The sequence below is a fragment of the Macaca fascicularis genome, chromosome 13 (assembly GCF_037993035.2).
Source record: "Macaca fascicularis isolate 582-1 chromosome 13, T2T-MFA8v1.1".
Lineage (NCBI taxonomy): Eukaryota > Metazoa > Chordata > Mammalia > Primates > Cercopithecidae > Macaca > Macaca fascicularis.
This window is the reverse complement of record NC_088387.1, coordinates 6372409-6389377: the sequence shown is the minus strand read 5'-3', so window position 1 is coordinate 6389377 and position 16969 is coordinate 6372409.

The following is a 16969-nucleotide window of genomic DNA, read 5'->3' as shown; positions in this document are numbered from 1 at the left end:
TGTTGCACAGGCTGGAGTGCAATGGCGCGATCTCGGTTCACTGCAGCCTCAACCTCTCGGGTTCAAGGAATTCTCTGCCTCAGCCTCCCGAGTGACTGGGATTACAGGTGCACACCACCGCACCTGGCTAATTTTTTGTATCTTTACGGGGTTTCACTCGAACTCCTGACCTTGTGATCTGCCCATCTCGGCCTCCCAAAGTGCTGGGATTACAGGCGTGAGCCACTGTGCCTGGCCCGAAACTTTTAACAGTAGTTTCTGTTATCAAATTTCCATTTGATTCTATCTCATTGATTACATTTCTCTGCATAAATTTTCAATCTTTTCACTTATTTTTTCTAACATAATAATGAAGTATTCCAATATAACTCCAGTATCTGTATCACCTGCAGGTTTCTTTGTATAGTATTTTCTTACTTGTTAATTTTTGCCATTCCTTGGGATGTCTGATAATTTTTTATTGCAGGCTGGATATTGTATATGAAAAATTATAGACAAAATTTGAGATTCACTAACATTATCTTCCTCCACAGAGAATCGATTTTGGCCCCTGGCAGGCAGTTAAAATAGAGGTGGAACACCTTATCCAGTCTGAGACTGAGTTGATTCAAAATTATGTTTTAATTCTGAAGGGGAGCTGGCCTTTTTCTGCCTTGCCCTTTAATCCTAGGTTGCACCCTTTTCATGATACTAATAGGAAACCTAGGGTGTTTACCAGAGCTCCACCTTCTAAGTGGGCTCTTCATTAAAAGTTTTGCCTCCCCAGACTTATATGACTACCAAAACTCTTCATTATTTTCCAGGTTCTTAGCTTCTTGAATTCATAGTGTCTATGGTGGAAAAAGTGGGGGAAAAAAATGTTGGTTCATCTCAATTTGGCTTCTCTTTCTCTGGGATCTTAGACTTCCAATCTTGGCCTCCTTGGGAGCTCTGACATCTACGTTTTGTTTCCTCATTTACTGCAAGGCTACTGAAAGCTGAACTCAAGTTCCCAGGCTTATTGGCTGCTATTTCCTGCTCTTTTGCCCATACCACTTTCAAATTAGCAAACCTCTCAAAGGTAGATGCACCATGGAATGCAGGGCTCACTCCTATGCCCTTCCTTCTCTCTAGTATCCCCTTGAGTCCAGTCTTCATGAGTGACTCTCCAATGCTTTCAAATAAATTTTTTTTTGCCAGGGGCGGGTGGGGGAAGCAGAGTTTACAGCATTTCTAATTGTTTTTGGTGGTCTGGAACATGTAATTATATCATTACCTCATGCCTTTTCTGGAGCTCAAAAACATAAAATTATGATTGCCAAATGAAAACATAAATCAGTAGACAGGCTGAAAGTCAAAGTCAAGATTTATCAGTAAATAAGCAGAAAGACAGTGTCGTAAACTTTAGTCAAAAAAAAAAAAAAAGAGAGAGAGAGAGAAAAAGAGTCAATTTACCAGATAGAACATCCAACTAATAGGAGATCCTGCAATGTCAGAGTTAGTGAAAGTAGGGATAGATCAGAAGACTTCATGTTAAAAGAGACTACTAAATGTCAACTAGGATAATTGAAAAAATCCAATAAATGAATCCAAAATGTAATGAAAGCATTCAGAACACTAAAGATTTTTTTTTTTTTTTTTTTTTAGTGCTAGATGCTTCCAGAGGGCAAAACTTCCAAGTACCAAGTAATAAGTCATTCTGGTAGGAATCCTCACCTCAGCAGTAATCAAGTGATAGAAGACAATGGAACAATATTTTCACAATTCTATGGGAAGCTTATGTTAATATATAACTTTATTCCCAGGTAAACTATCAATTAATTATGTGAGATGGAATGAATATAGACATTTTCAGAAAGACAAGACTTAAAGTTTTCCTCCTATGTACCTTTTCTAAGGAAGTTACTCAAGGACGTGCTTCAAGAAAATAAGGAAGGAAAACAAAAAATGGAAGGAAGTGAAATTCAGAAAGCATTTGAAATCTAACCCAGGTAGGGGGAGGAACAGTGATCAGTGAAGGGAATTTCCAGAATGATATCTGGCCAGCAGTCCTAGATAGCAACCAATCCAGGCTGGAACAGGAAGTGGCAGTTGTCTACAAGGGATGTTGCTAAGAAAAGTGGGTTGCATTCAATAGGGAGTATCAGTGAAAAATTGGATGATTTTGAAGATAAGATGAAGATATCTTTTTTAAAACTACTTCAGGATTCTAGGAAAAACATGCTACTTAGAAAAAACATGGTTAAAATGTCAACCAAGATTTGAGCAATTAAAATAAAGGAAAAGATCATTCATTTGATCCAGATAGCAGATATACTTTCCTCTCAGTGGTATAGAGGTCATAATGTTTGGTGGTAGAGGGAAAGGGAACTCTAGCAACCCCTTGACTAGGCAGAGAATAATATGTAGAATTAGAATAATGTAAATACTATGTATCTACTTGAAACTTTAATATAAATATCTTTAAATAACTTTAAATATAGTAACAGAACAAAATTCAAAAGTTATCAAGTGTGAAATCATAAAGATAGAATTTGAGAGGTGGAAAAGGAAAAGAAGTGGCAAAGGGTAGGGTGTGGGGCTAATGCATGCATCTCATTCCATGAGGAGTTAGCACAGGCTGACTAAATTGGATGCAACTGAAAACAACGTCTAAATGTTGTTTATTTCTATAGTCTTGGTAGTTACATAGGTATATGTTGTCAAAACTCATCAAAATGTACATTTTAAATGGTTACATTTTATTGTATGTAAATTATACCTCCATAAAGTTGATATCAAAACATTATTTTAAGAATTAACCTTTAATTTAAAACATAACCAATAAAATAATAAAAATATATAATTGTGAATAGTTGGGAAGAGGAATAAGATATGAGGGATAAATTAGCCAAAGCCTTCTTTTTCTTAATAGGGAGTGAATAAATATTTAAAGGTGATTAATCAAATAAAACAGTGGTTTAAGATATGAAGTCCCTATCATTAAAATATGGTGACAGTTGTGCATGATTGACTAACCAATGGAACAAAATAGAAGGTTCATAAACAGCCCCAATTACATAATCAAATGTAGTATAGGATAAAGATGTCATCTTAAATCAGTGGGACTAAAATGGGCTTTCTAATATATGTTATAGGCTATTAAGAATGTCATATGGAAAACATGAAATCAAATTTGTTCCCCAAGCTGTGCATCACAATCAATAAAAACAAATCATAAAACGAATGTTAAAAAAGAAAGAAAGAAACTATACCAATACTAGAAGCAAATATGAGCCAATTCCTCTCTAAGCAGAATTGAGGAAGCTTCTACTGACTTAAAATCCAGATGAAATAAGGGAAAAGATTATTGACTACATAAAAACAAAATTTGCTTTATTTAGCATACAAAAAGAATTTTAGAAAATAAAATGGATAAATAACAGACTAGGGTAACTACTTGCAATGTATAACACACAATAAAACTGTTACTGGAAGGAAGGCCTTGAGTGTGAGGTGTCCAGGTCCTTGGCATTTTGAACAAAGAATTGGACAGAACACACAAAGTAACAAAGGAATGAAACACAGGAATGAAGCAGCAAAAGCAAGGATTTATTAAAGCAAGTGTGGGAGTAGGCCCCAGCGAGCAGCTCAAGGGCCTGGTTACAAAGTTTCCTGGGTTTTAAGTACTCCTTTTGAGGTCCCTGCTACGGTTTGGCTGTGTCTCCACCCAAATCTCATCTTGACTTGTAGTCCCCACAAAACCCAGTGGGAGGTAACTGAATCATGGGAGTAGTTACCGCCATGCTGTTGTTCTTGTGATAGTGAGTTCTCATGAGATCTGATGGTTTTATAAGGGGCTTTTCCGTCTTTTCTCAGCACTCGTCCTTGCTGCCATCATGCGAAGAAGGATGTGTTTGCTTCCCCTTCTGCCATAATTTAAATTTTCTAAGGCCTCCCCAGCCATGCAGAACTGTGGGTATTAAATCTCTTTTCTTTGTAAATTACCCCGTCTTGGGTATTTCTTTATAGCAGTGTGAGAATGAACTAATACAGTAAATTGGTACCACAGAGAGTGGGCGCTGCTATCAAGATACCTGAAAATGTGAAAGCCACTTTGGAACTGGGTAGCAGGCAAAGGTTGGAACAGTTTGGAGGGCTCCGGAGAAGACAGGAAAACCTGGGACAGTTTGGAACTTCCTGGAGACTTGGAGGGCTTAGAAGACAGGAAGATGTGGGAAAGTTTGGAAATTCCTAGACACTTGTCGAATGGCTTTGACCAAAATGCTGACAGTGATATGTACGATGAAGTCCAGGCTGACATGGTCTCAGATGGAGATGAGGAACTTGTTGGGAACTGGAGCAAAGGTAACTCTTGCTCTGCTTTAGCAAAGACTGGCAGCTTTTTGCCCCTGCTTAAGAGATCTGTGGAACTTTGACCTTGAGAGAGATGATTTAAGGTATCTGTCAGGAGAAATTTCTAAGCAGCAAAGCATTCAAGAAGAAGTGGGGTATAAATGTTTTTGGAAAATTTGCAGCCTGATGATGTGGTAGAAAAGAACAACCCTTTTTCTGGGGAGAAATTCAAGCCAGCTTCAAAAATTTGCATAAATAATGAAGAGTTGAATGTTAATCACCAAGACAATGGGGACAATGTCTCCAGGGAATGTCAGAGACTTTCATGACAGCCCTTCCCATCACAGGTCCAGTGGCTTAGGAGCAAGAAATGATTTTGTGGGCTGGGTCCAGAGCCCCCTGCTCTATGCAGCCTCAGGACATGGTGCCCTGTGTCCCAGCTTTTTCAGCTCCAGATGTGACTAAAAAGGGCCAACCTATGGTTCAAACCTATGAAACCATAGGTTCAAACCTACGGTTTCATAGGTTCAACCTATGAAACCTCCTTGTTTCAGAGGGTGTAAGCTCCAAGCCTTGCTGGCTTACATGTGGTGTTGAGCCTGCAGGTGCACAGAAGTCAAGAACTGAGGTTTAGGAACCTCCACCTAGCTTTCAGAGGATATATGGACATGCCTGGATATCTAGGCAAAAGTTTCCTGCAGGGGCAGAGCCCTTAAACCTCTGCTAGGGCAGTGCAGAAGGGAAACGTGAGGTGGAAGCCCCCACACAGAGTCCCCACTGGGGCACTGCTTAGTGGAGCTGTGAGAAGAGGGCCACTGTCCTCCAGACTCCAGAATGGTAAATCCACCAACAGCTTGCACCATGTGCCTGGAAAAGTTGCAGACACTCAACACCAGCCAGTGAACGCAGTTAGGAGGGGACCTGTATCCTGTGAAGCCCCAGGAGTGGAGCTGCCTAAGGCCATGGAAGCTCACCTCTTGCATCAGCGCTCCATGGATGTGAGACATGGAGTCAAAGGAGATCATTATGGAACTTTAAGGTTTAATGACTGCCCTACTGGATTCTGGACTTGCATGGGGCCTCTAGCCCCTTTGTTTTGGCCAATTTCTCCCATTTGAAAGGGATGTATTTTCCCAATGCCTGCACCCCCATTGTATCTAGGAAGTAACTAACTTGCTTTTGATTTTACAGGATTGTACGCAGAAGGGACTTGCCTTGTCTCAGGTGAGTCTTTGGACTTGGACTTTTGGGTTAGTACTGAAATGAGTTAAGACCTTGGGAAACTGTTGGGAAGGCATGATAGTGTTTTAAAATGTGAGGACATGAGATTTGGGAGGGACTGAGAGTGGAACGATATGGTTTGGCTGCATCCCCACCCAAGTATCATCTTGAATTGTCACTCCCATAATCCCCATGTGTCGTGGGAGGGACCCAGTGGGAGGTAACTGAATCACGGGGGCAGTACTGATGTTCTCATGATAGCGAGTGAATTTTCACAAGTTTTGATGGTTTTATAAGGGGCTTCCCCCTTTGCTCAGCATTCATTCTTCTCCTTCCTGCCATCATGTGAAGAAGGATGTGATTGCTTCTGCTTCTGCCATGATTGTAAGTTTCCTGAGGCCTCCCCAGCCATGTGGAACTGTGAGTCAATTAAATCTCTTTTCTTTATGAATTACCCAGTCTCGGGCAGTTCTTTAAAGCAGAGTGAGAACAAACTAATACAGTCCCTATATGCTACCCCTTATCTAGATGAAGGATTTGGTCCGTGGCTAATTAAAGGCTGAGGTGAATTGGTGCCCTAAGCAGATGAAGGGATGGCCCCTGCTTGGCTCACAGCCATCCCACGGCACTCTCCCTTTTCATCTGAGACGTGTAGAAAGGGGAGGGTTGTAGGGAGAGTAGCCTTTGATCTTTTGCTACTTTGGTGTGGAGAGATGGGGTTTTTCCTTTTGGTTTAGCTTTTGGATGTTGGAGTTAATTGGCCTTAGGGTCCCTGCCCCCAGCCCCAGGTGTTTTCTCTTTTAGGGAGTTAGCAGGAATTGGCCTCAGATTCCCTGCCCCCAGACCTTGGTGTTTTCCCTTGATTCAGCTTTAAGAAGTTAGCACGAATTGGACTTAGGTGCCCTGCCTGCAGATCTATTCTCCTGCCTGAAAACTATTCCTAATGTATAAAGAGTTTCTAAAAATAATCAAGAAAAAGACTAGAGAAATGGGCAGGAGATAGGAACTGACATCTCACAGAAAAAGTAAAATCTAGTCAGATTATTCAAGCTTCCCTGCCTCCTCCAGTGGAGATGCATTTTAATGATTTTTTTTAAAAAAGCATCATGAATTTATACTGAAATTCAGGACGATAGAATTTTTCTTTAACTTCTTTCAGTCTCATTGTCTCTATCTCCTTTCTCCCATCCTGAGGGTCCCTGTTCCCAATAACACCACCAACATCATGTTAGGCTCATGAAAAAATGCTCAACTTCCTTGACAGTAAGATAAATGCAAATGGAAACTATATTGAGATACAATTTCTAAGTTTAACAACATATGCTGTTGGTGAGGCTGTGGTGAAACAGACACTCAAACATTTTTTTGCTGGGAATAAAATGCTTCGGAGGGGGACTTGGCACTATTTAGAAGAATTACGTATTCATTTACAATTTGACTCAGAAACTCTTCTAGGAATCTGTTCCAAAGATATGATGGCAAAAAATGTAAGCAAGATTTGTGTGCCAGGCTATTCATTGAAGGATTATTTAATTAGAAAAAGACTAGAACCAGCCACATGCCCATCAACAAGCTGGCTGAAAAAACTATGGTGCATCCACCCAGAGGGATACTGCACAACTGTTCATAGCCGTGTGCAGAGAGAGCAGCCCACGGAGACCAGAGGGTTGGCTGCAAAGAGGCAGGAGGGGCCTTCCTGGATTGTGACAATGGTTGAATGACTCTAAAAACATACTATTGCTTGTCCAGCTGGACCTTTCAGATGAGTGAATTTCATGGCATGTAAATTTTACCTAAAAATTGTTTTAGAAAACAAATGCAAAATATCTTTCTATAAAGTGAGCAATGGAGTGGCCTCTAGGGTATATTATTCCATAAACAAAGCACGGTGGGGAAAAGTAGGTCATCAAAAGAAGGTCATCAAAAGGTGAACACAAATATACGAACACATTGGTTCATATATATTTTAAATGGAAGGATAAACAAAGAACTAATAAAGATTGTTACTTACAAAGATAAGGTGGACACTGGTGGAGAAAGGAGGGAAGCTTGAATACTCTGACTAGATTTTGCTTTGTAGGTTTAGCTTTAGAACAAGGTAATATTTTACATAATAATAAAACAAAGTTAAATTTATAAAAAGCAATCCCTAAAAAATCCAAACCAACATGAAATACTTAGTTGGTGGCATAACCACTCTAAGAAACAAAAGAAAAAACAAAAACTAAACAAACTCATCTCCTAAACAAGCCTCAAACTGTTTTCAGTCATCACACTGTTGGTGGTTGGTGATAGTGCTGATGATATTCTGAGCCTGTGGTGTACGTATTGTGGCAAACCCATGATGTTGGTGGTCTTATTGGGAAGGGGAGAAAGGAGATATAGAAGATGAGATTGAAAGAGGTTAAAGAAAAATCCTATAACCTCGAATTTCAGTATAAATTCATGATGCATTTTCTATAATTAAAACAAATGTCCAGGCGCTGTGGCTCATGGCCTGTAATCCCAGCACTTTGGAAGGCTGAGGCAGGCAGATAACTTGAGCCCATGAGTTTGAGACCAACCTCAGCAACATAGTGAAACCCTGTTTCTCAAAAAATTCAAAAATTAGCTGGATGTGGTGGCCATGCTTGTAGTCCCAGATGCTAGGGAGGCTAAGGTGGGGGGATTGCTTGAGCCTGGGAGGTGGAGGTTGCAGTGAGACAAGATGGTACCACTGCATACCAGCCTGGGCCACAGAGGGAGAGAAAGGAAGGAAGGAAGGAGGAATGAAGGAAGGAAGGAAGGAAGGAAGGAGAGAGAAAAAGAGAGAGAGAGAGAGAAAGAAGAAAGGAAAAGTAAAAAGAAAAGAAAAAGAAAGAAGGAAAAAAAAACTTTACAATGAAAAGACGAAGAAAAATGACCTTTGCAGCAGTGAGCAACACCAACACCAGCTTGTGATCGCGAAATACCATTTCCCATGAAGAAAATCCTGATTCCTGGAGAGATGGCTAACTCCAGGGCTAAGGTGGGAAATGAACAAAATGAGCCTGGAACTTGTCATATCAGAAAGCAAGAAAGCTATCAAAGACTACTATCGTCATATCTAAAACACCCAAGAGCCAATGTGAAGAGATTTCTACTGGCCAAAGCTGGGACTATTTGAGCATCAATAATCCTGATTTTTTTTTTTCAAAGAGGCATACATCAACCGATTACAATGTGTTTTATTTATTTAGATCTTGATTCAAACATGTTGTTTCAAAAAACACACGAGACAATCAAGGACATTTGAATAATGAATGAATATTTGATGAAATTTAAGAAATTATTGTTAGTTTTTTATGTATAATAATGGTTTAGTGGATTTAGAAATGAATACTGAAATATTTACAAATAAAATGCTATAACGTCTGGGTATTGTTTCAAAATAAGCCATGAGGATAGTGGGGTGGGAGAATAGATTCAAAAGATGGCCGTAAATTGATAATACTTGAAGTAGGGGGATGGATACATAGGGGTCCATTCTTCCTCTTTTTGTATCTACTTAAATTTTTTCCATAATAAGAAGTTTTAAAAAGTTCTATACGCTTGACCTACTATTTATATATACAGTGTGTAGTAGATATGAGTTTGCTTCACAACTTCAGGGCAAGAAGTGACACATTATTTTTAAGAATCAGGTCCAATCTGCTCCAAGCCCCCACTGCTTAGAATGTTGAGGACTCTAACCTACAGAGTGTTTAGGGGATGGCTCCTTCCCTGTAGGGTTGCACCAGAACCTTTGGGTCTTTAAAGTCATCTGGAAACAGGAGCTAGGTCTGCATGGAACACTCATTGTTCCAGCCTATGGGATCTGCCTCTGTGACTGCTCACTTCCCAAAACACTTCACCTCTCCGAGGTCCCATCACCTGGTGAAGGACAAACTGGACAAGTCTCTACTTGCAGAACCCCCTTCTAAACTTGTCTTCATCTCCAGATTCAGGAGGCTCACCCTTTCACCTTGGTTGGACCCTGTGTAATTCTGCTTGGGCTGCCAGAACAAAACACCACAGTCCAGGTGGCTTAAACACATCAGGAATTCATTGCCTCACAGTTCTGGAGGCTGGAAGTCCAAGATCAAGGTGGCTGCAGGGGTAGTTTCTCCTGAGACCTCCCTTCTTGGCTTGCAGAAGGCCGCCTCCCTGTTGTGTCCTAACGTGGCCTCTCCATGTGCATGTGCATCCTGGTGTCTCTTCCTGTTCTTAAAAAGACGCCAGTCCTATTGGATTAGGGCCCACCCTTATGACCTCATTTAACCTTAGTTACCTTTAAGAAGTGCAGTCACATTGGGGTGAGGGCTTCAACATATGAATTGGGTGGGGGGAGGGGGCCATTCAGTTCTTAACAGATCCCTCTTTTGCCTCTCCAGGCCAAACTTCCTAAATGGACCTGGCCTCTCAGACAGAGGTGTTGGCAGTGAAATTGTCTTCCAGGGACCTGGCAACTTGTTTTGGCCCTGACATGCAAAACCCATCACTATTCTGGGAGAGAACTGGGCAGCAAAGGCTTGGCTGCCTCTGGTGAGAACCAATACAAGCGTTCCATGTCTCACAGCTTCCAGAGCAAAACTCAGCATCCTGTTGTACCAATCAATGGGCATGTACAAAACAGGCAGGGACAGACAAGGGAGTCAGGTGTAAGTCTCCGATTCCTTCTCACTAAGGAATTTTCTAATGAGGTTTAAGAAGTGTGGGTAAGTGATAGCCTGCACGCTCCCCTCTGGAAGTTCTGTTTCTGATCTTGAATTTGCCTCATAAGGTTATGCTTATCTTAATTTATTTTCCAATGTCCTTAATTGTCCTGTTTTTACTAACAATTTCTATGGAACAGTGGTTCTCAAAATGAGATCCCCAAACCAGCAGCCTCAGCACCACATGGAAATTTTCTAGAAACGCAAATTCTCTGGCCCCACATCAGATCTTTAGAACAGAAACTCTGGGGTGAGGTCCAGGCATCTGTTGTAACAAACCCTCTGTGGGGTCTGATGCATGCTCAAGGTTTGAAACCACGAATCTAGAAAGCTTAAAGGTTCACTCCTGGAAAGGGTATGCAGCCTTGCAGTTAGTCTTTCTCGCCTGAACCCTGGGCTGCACTGTTCTCAAGTATTCCTTGGGGTTCTCTATGCACTATATCTTTTTAATTGCTTATAGCAAACTTCCTTTTGGAATCTGTACTCAAATCAGACCCTCTAACTTTTTACAATAACCTCAGCATGTAACACAGTGGCTTGTACAGTGTGGTACTTCGTATTTGTTGAATAGGTAAACAAGTTAGTGCATACAATCATAAAACACTTATTTTGATGCAGATCCTTCATGTTCAGTTTTATGTAGGTTAAAAAAACAAGGATTCCAATAGCTAAATTTGATTATCTGAAATTAAGAAGAATGTTGTCTAAGGTTCAGGTTCAGTCCTAGGTGATAAATAACTACTTCTGGTGGATTCCAAGATGAGCATCATCCTGTGTTACTCTCAATTTACAATGACAGCTTCCCCATCAACTTGGCGGAAACACCTGCATCTAGCTCTCTAGACTGGCATCAAAGCATTAAAGGTATAAACTAAGACAATGGGGTTGCACTTCAGCAATAGGGAGCTTCGAGCCTGGACTCTTGAGATCTCCTGAGCTTTTCCTGCAGTACAGAGTGATGCAGGAAGAATGGGACACTCAACATCCTCTTAGTCAATGACTAGGTTACGTATGAACATGCCACGAGGACACCAAGAGTTATTGTCACCTTTCTCAGTTTCTACCATGAGTCTGTGTTCCTTTCCTTCTTTTACGTGTTATGCGACAGGCACCAGCAACTATACATAATGGTGGAGTGGGATTTTCCCCCACCACTCTGAGAAGTCTCTGACAACTTCATTTCCAGGCAGGATGGACTCACCTCGCTCCCATCAGGTGACTCAGAGGTTGCCACCACCCCCTTCCCTGCACAAGACACAGCATCCTGTCTACAACACCCACTGCCTGCTGTGGGAAGTGCAACCAATCGGCTGCACGGATCCTACAGCGTGTGGCGTGCGACTTCTTGAGGGGACATGAAACACCTCAGCTGATAACCCTCTTCCTCACAGCATCAAGGAAATGAAGCAAACACTGTACCATGTCTGTCTTCAGAGGGGGAATGAGGTCTTCCTAGGCTCCAGGCACCACCACATTCACTCCCTTGAGATTTGCAAATTGTGTCCTCTAACTATTTTTGACTCTCTTGCATTTGTTTTATCACAGGCAGGTAACACAAGCTTTATAGATGAGGGCGTGTAAAATCTATTTTCTAAAATCCAGGTTTCTTGATGAAAAGTGAATGAATGAAATGAGTCAATGGATTTATCAGGATCACACCCCAGCCTGCATTCCAGGTAACATTCCAATGGAACCACATCTGAGTCAGCAAGCCTTTGACTCAAAAAATTAGTGTGTCGAAAACTCCTTGAAAACACTAACCAAACTAATGTGCACTGAAGCCCTTAAAGATTAGCAGACTAGGTTCTAATCCTGGCTCCTCCATTGATAAACTCAAAAACCTCCAGCAGGATATGTAATTTTTAGGAGCTCAGTAAGATGTAGACAATATTTACCTCCAAAGACTCCAGCAGGAAGTAACCATAATCATGTACATAAAGCCTCTGGCAAATGGTAGCCTTGTGTGGCTACTGAGTGCTCAGTGCAGCTAGTGGGACCTGGGAAATGCTGTGTAAGATACGTACCAGGTTTCAAAATTTAGTATGAAATGAAAAAAGTCAATTATCCTAGTCTTTATAATACTGATTACATGTTGAAGTAATATTTTGGAATATACTGTGGAATATATTACTTTTTCAAAATGTGCACAATTATATATTTTATCTTACACCAGAGATCAAGAAAAATGATGTTGACAGGTTGACTTATTTTTGTGCCTGTCTGAAAAGCTTCTGCTACTACTGAATCATTAAAAAGTATCCCGAAATCACTGACTTCGTATACTTTTTAGGTTCTTATCTTGCAAGGTGAACTGTTTAAAAATTGTGATCATATACCTGTGGGCATCAGAATTTTCTCCATATTAGACAACTAAAAATTAGATACAGACATTGACAAATATTATCTATAAACTCCAACAGCCAGGCAATATCTATTCTCATTGCTTGACCTTTGAATTCAAACTTAAAATCCACACTATTTCTTTAATTGGCCTTAGATAATGGCACTCTAAAAATTTTTTCTGATTAAAAAAATATATGGACACTCTATGCTTAACGTTGGAAATCTAACAGATTTGGGTCTGGGTACGTGCAGCCATTTCTCTTTTACCACCTGAAGGGTTGACTACCTGTGGAAAGCTCTCCAGGGCCAGACAGAAGTGCCTGCTCTCTGATCTAGCAGGATCCGCCCATTTCCTGTGGTGGGAAAGCCTGTAGATTTCCTAACCTGGTTGTTGTAGGGTTCACTGGGGAGCCAGCAATAGTACCGGGAATAAAGAATCAAGTGTAGCCAGCCTTCCACACAGAGGTCCCAGGGAGTGCGCTAACTGGGCCAATGAGACATCCGTGCATCCTGAAGAAGCCTCCACCTCTAGACAGACCCCATTTCTGCTGCATCCAGAGTCCGTTCACGTTTACAAAGAATACCGGAGCCATTTGATGAGTCCGGAAGTGTTCTTGAGTGGCTCATGAATTGCTCACCACCTGATATGGTTTGGCTGTGTCCTCACCCCAATTTCATCTTGAGTTGTAGCTCTCACAATTCCGTGCTGAGGGAGGGACCTGGTGAGAGATAACTGAATCATGGGGGCGGTTTCCCTCATACTGTTCTCATGGTAGTAAGTCTCACCAGCTTCGATAGTTTCATAAGGAGTTTTCCCTTTCACTCAGCTCTCATTGTCTCTTGCCTTCCGCCATGATTGTTAGGCCTCCCCAGCCACGTGGAACTGTGAGTCCATTAAACCTTTTTCTTTATAAATTACCCAGTGTTGGGTATGTCTTTATCGGCAGCGTGAAAATGGACTAACACACCACCCTTACACATATCTGGTCCCAACTTACCTCAAGGTAGGTGATGCTAGAGGGGGCTGAAGGGACTTCAGGTCCTCTACACCCCAACAAAGCCTGCCTCAAGGGGCCTGGACCGGGCAAGCCATTGAAGTTGCCTGTTTCATCCCCTTAGGCAGTTCTGATCCTCCCTTTCATAGTGGAGGCTGATTCTGCTCCCGGGGCATTCAACCCACTTTTCCTAGCTCTATCTTCTGGCTCCTGCATTTGTGTCTCTACAGATAAATTTAAATTAACAAATGGGTAGCCTGAGTCTCCTCTTCTACAGGCTGAGAAGACAAGTGTAAAAGCCCTTAGCACACAGGGCCTGGTGCAGAGCAAATATACATAAAATCCCATTGCTGTCATTGTTAATTACCCAAAGCAGGATGGATTGATCAGGGTTGAAAGATACTTTGATTTTTAAAGGAATATATGCTTGCTTCTACCAATTATTTTCTTTTCTGTTGACCCATCTTCACTGGATCTAATTTGAAGCCTTGTCCTGCTGTGTCCCTCTCCTGCGATGAGGCTACAGGTGGTCCCTGTATCTAAGTGTGACCTGACCACCAAAGGGCGTCATCTCTCACTTCCAAATCCACGCAGTTCAAACTCATACCAGCTATTCGGGCAGCTGCATGCTGTTGTAGCTTAAAAATATGTCTCTTTTATACACACAGTTACTAAAGGCTCTGCTTTAACATCTAGAATATACTAAGCACTGTTCCAAGTAACCCCTTTAGTTAATTCTGCATTTCCCCAAAGGAGCACCATACCTTAAGACTGTCCTCAGCAGACAGTGGTTGCTCAACTTGCTAGATTGACCAGAACGCCACCAAGTTCCCAGAAGTTTACTAGTGTCTACACTTACTCAATGAGGTATCCTGCAAATGACAGTCTGGGGACAGTTAGGCCTTCCAGGAGGCAGCACTGAGGAAATGTGCTCTATGCCAGTAAGATATAAGATACACGAGGTGCCAACAGGACAAGGCCCTTGTGAAATGTGACAGCTCCATGCATTTGCCAAGGATCAGAAAAGGATCCCAGCTCAGCAAAGCCGGTTCTTATGTCCCTTCCTAGGGGTGAGCCCACATAAGTTAGAGGGGACAACCTCAGAACCCTGATTTAGGATTTGGACACAAAGAAAGCCCATATGTCCCAACCTTTCCGGGTTGGAGGTCTGCTCTCCACAGCAGGCGGGGCCTATGTTGGCGACTGTGCTTCCAGAACGGTCCCCCATTCCAAAAGTTGACTTGCTGCATCTGACCTATGAGAAGCCTACATTTGGCATCAAGATCATCTGTGGAAAAGGGATCCCTGGGTTTCTAGGAGCTTCAACAGTAAACACACCTAGCAGGAACCCATTTCTGCAGCTGCTTCTGGAAGTGCTGACACATGCTACAACATGGATGAGCTATGTGACAGGAGGCAGTCACAAAAGACCACACGGTGACTGGCTCCATTTCTGTAAATGTCCAGAACAGCCAATCTATAGCGAGAGAAAGTAGATTAGGGACTACCTAAAGCTTGGGCGGGGTGGGGGGATAAGGAGGGGGTGGAGGGAGGCAGCGATTGGAGGATAACAGCAAAGGGGTATGGAGCATCATCTTGGGGTAATAAAAACATGTGAAAATTGTTAGTGATGGACTTAAAACTCTGAATAGACTACAGGCCACCCAATTGTCTACTTAAATGGGTGACTTACGCAGCATGTGAATTTTATCTCAATAAAGCTGTCAACGAATCAGGAAGTACTCAATACCATTTATTGTGGAACAGCTACTTAATATTAGTTTCTAAAAGCTGTAGTTACATCAGGGTAAGAGCAGAACGGCCTTGGTCAGCTCTGTCCGCATCCCTCCACAGAACTCTGGTGAGCAACCTGCCTGAATTTTACACTTTTGGCCAAAATAGAAATGAGGATTTTTTTAAAAGTCATTTTGTGGTGGAATATCTAATCCAAATTTCTTAGAAACAAGCAAGGATCCTTGCAGTGTTATTCCAGCACCCAAGCTCCAGCTGGAGGGACTGGTGAGTACCAGGAACCTGTTAAGGGACAGGATGGCCCATGCCCAGTGCAGTGGAGCTCTGCAGCCCTCCTGGGGCTGCACTTCCCCCAGCATTTCCTGGAAGGAAGACCTGGAAGGAAGGAAGACCAGAGCACTTCCTCGCCCGTCCCACACTGCACAGGTGGGCTGGTTTTCCCTTGGGTTAACGTAGGAGTTATTTCATGCTCCTTAAGCAAACGGCCAGGGAATCTGAGTGCCTGCTCTGTGCCAGCCATTATAATGTTTGGTAGTTCAGGAGGAGCAGAGTTTGCATTTAATAAGTGGTTAAATTTGAGAAACAATCTCGGCTAATATGCGGGCTACGTATCCTTTAGGAAACAGTGAACAAGATAACAGCAAAGAAGCTGGGCAGGACCGAGGCAAAGATGAGACTGTTTCAGGAAGAATGTGACACATGGATACAGTCTGATTTACCTAAGGGAGAGGTAGACCAGGTATGGGAACTAATATTTGAGTGCCTATCTTCTCCCATAAGAAAATATAGTAACGACGTTCCCCAAGTTTTGATCCCTTAGCCATTTCACTTTACAGAATACCTTAGCTACTTCTGCTTAATGAAGCATTTTTTTTTAAGTAGATGCCAGAGAACGCACCAATTTTACTGTATTTTTTGATGTGATGCCAAGACACAGAGCTGGTGTTGGCTGAAGGGTCTTGATTGGATCCCCCGTTGCTTCCTTTAAGTGAAATCTCAACCAATGGAGGAGAAAGTTGGAAGAGGAGGAATGCATGATGGTCCCAAGAAAACTCCACCAGATTTTTACTGCTAATCATCCACCAACTGCAACACATCAAGTAGGAAAAGAAAAATCTTACTCACCTGACGGCCTAAGTACTTATAATTTTATTTTCACATTAGAGAGGTAACATGTTTCTAGGATGAAGCACGAAGTGGTTTATTAAATTGATGACAATGTAGCACGGGCAGCCCCGGAGACTAAGGCGAGGTGCCCATACTGAGAGCGTGGCCCCAGATCTGCCTGACGGGGATCACGCCTACCAGGCCTACGGGGGGTTGATGGAGAACCCCAGCGCTTAGACACAATGACCTTACATTGAAGGGGCTCCAATGATTAGACCCAAGTTAGTATTTATGCGCCAAACTGAGAAAGAGCTACTTTAATTGTCCTATTACAGACATCATGCTGTTTTACTTTTTGATCCAAATTCAGAAACTGCAAAAATGCAACATTATTTCTTTCTTAAAGATAAGGACCAGCTTTACTCCGTGTTGGCTTCAGGAACATGGTGATGGAGGTTCATCTCCCACTTCATCTCTGAGATCTTTAGACAAACATTGGCTACTTCCATAATCTACGCCTGGCCT